Source organism: Procambarus clarkii, chromosome 51 (assembly GCF_040958095.1).
Source record: "Procambarus clarkii isolate CNS0578487 chromosome 51, FALCON_Pclarkii_2.0, whole genome shotgun sequence".
NCBI classification, from domain to species: Eukaryota; Metazoa; Arthropoda; class Malacostraca; order Decapoda; family Cambaridae; genus Procambarus; species Procambarus clarkii.
In genome coordinates, this window is record NC_091200.1 from 8,172,701 (window position 1) to 8,174,920 (window position 2,220).

Below are 2,220 nucleotides of genomic sequence, written 5' to 3' on the forward strand. Positions count from 1 at the left end.
AACTCCCGCCTCCCGGAGCTCTGTCACTCGAGACGCTCACCAATAAACGTAACAAAGGCCACAAATAATGAATTCCCAGAAAAAAGTTGTTTTGCGAGCTCCAGCTGAGCAATCTCTCTAGAAAACAAGTCTCTATAATGAATTATGTATTGTTTAAAGGATATTTTGACTGTTTATGACATCAAACCTTGTCACCAGTACCAGCGAGGGTACCACTGTGTCCCCAGTACCAGCGAGGGTACCACCGTGTCCCCAGTACCAGCGAGGGTACCACATTGTCCCCAGTACCAGCGAGGGTACCACCGTGTCTCCAGTACCAGCGAGGGTACCACCATGTCACCAGTAACAGTGAGGGTACCACCGTGTCACCAGTACCAGCGAGGGTACCACCATGTCACCAGTAACAGCGAGGGTACCACCGTGTCCCCAGTACCAGTGAGGGTACCACCGTGTCCCCAGTACCAGCGAGGGTACCACCGTGTCACCAGTACCAGCGAGGGTACCACCATGTTATAAAGACTGACACAGTCAGCTAGGCGTCCCTTCGTCTGGATATGTGACAAGTGACAGTCAGCACACACAGTGTAACACATATGTTCTTCAGCATTCGTGCAATACTCCACGCTAAGGTCGTGCAACACAAAGGCACTAGTCCACGATAAGGTCGTGCAACACAAAGGCACTGCTCCACGCTAAGGCCGTGCAACACAAAGGCACTAGTCCACGCTAAGGCCGTGCAACACAAAGGCACTGCTCCACGCTAAGGCCGTGCAACACAAAGGCACTAGTCCACGCTAAGGCCGTGCAACACAAAGGCACTGCTCCACGCTAAGGCCGTGCAACACAAAGGCACTAGTCCACGCTAAGGCCGTGCAACACAAAGGCACTGCTCCACGCAAAAGTCAAGCAACACTCAAAAGAGGAATGAAACGAACTAAATTCGAAATTAAAAAAATGTGTAGCATTTCGTACGCAGACTCGTGCTAGCGTCAAATAAAATTTTTGCGTTCGAGAAAGTCAAGGAGCCTAACTGTTTGTGGTTTTTCGTTAGCTGTAAGTGTAAGTTATTTCTTGTTGTGGTGGTGTTGCCAGAACACTGGCGTTATGGAGGCGGCGGTTACGCCACAGTTTGAAGCCAATACAGCTATTTGTTGATTTACAATAAAAAGATCAGCAAAATAATTTAGTTACAAGAGAAACGTTCATTAAACTGGTCGGTAATTTAGCCGTTCGGCTTGCTGCTCGACCCTTAACATAAGTATGCGTGCGCGTGTGAACGTGAGTGTGTGGGAACATTTTATTAGGAGTGGGAGTGTGTGGGGGTGGTTCGAAACAAGGGATTTGAGTCTGGGATTTTATGTGTATTACTAGTTGTACTCGGCCACGCGTTGCTGTGGCTCAGCAATGCGTGCACGTTGCTGAGCCACAGCAACCCTCCCCGTCCTCCCAACCATTCCCCACTTCCCCGTCCCCTCGTCCTGCCCATCATTCCTCACTCCTCCATCCCCATCGTCCTCCTCACCATCCCCCGTCCGCTCGTCCTCCCCACCTTTCTCCACTCCCCCAGTCCCTCGTCCTCCCCACTCCGCTGTCCCCTCGTCCTCCCCACCATTCCCTCACATGAGAAACACAGTTTAAAAACAAATATTGTTTTGCCTGTCACAGGTTTGACATCTATATAATAGGTATATAAAAGCATGCATGCATTCGAATGTAGAGGTGTGTCAAAATTTCAAAGCAATCGGTGAAGAGCTTTAGTAGATTTCCCTCACATGAAAAACACACAGGGTGTGTTGCTTTTATGTCCAACAGATGGCACTTTTCAAAAAGCATGTTTTTACCTGTCACAGGTGTGGCATGAATGTAGTAGGTATATAAAAACACGCGCGTATTCGAATGGAACGTTCTGTCAAAATTTCAAAGCAATAGGTGAAGAACTTTCAGAGATAAGCGGTTTTGAACAAAACGAACATTTACATTTTAATATATATAGAAAGATTATGTCTACTACATATATATTTCTCTAACACACGCACTCACACACACAAACATTCCCTAGAAAGCAACCCATAGCAGCTGTCTTAACTGCCAGGTGCCTATTTACAGCTAGGTGAACAGAGGCATCAGGGGTGAAAGAAACCACTGCCTACTTGTTTCCGCCGCTCCTGAAGGTTGTTGGTCAGTGGCGCTCCTGAAGGTTGTTAGTCAGTGGCCCTCCTG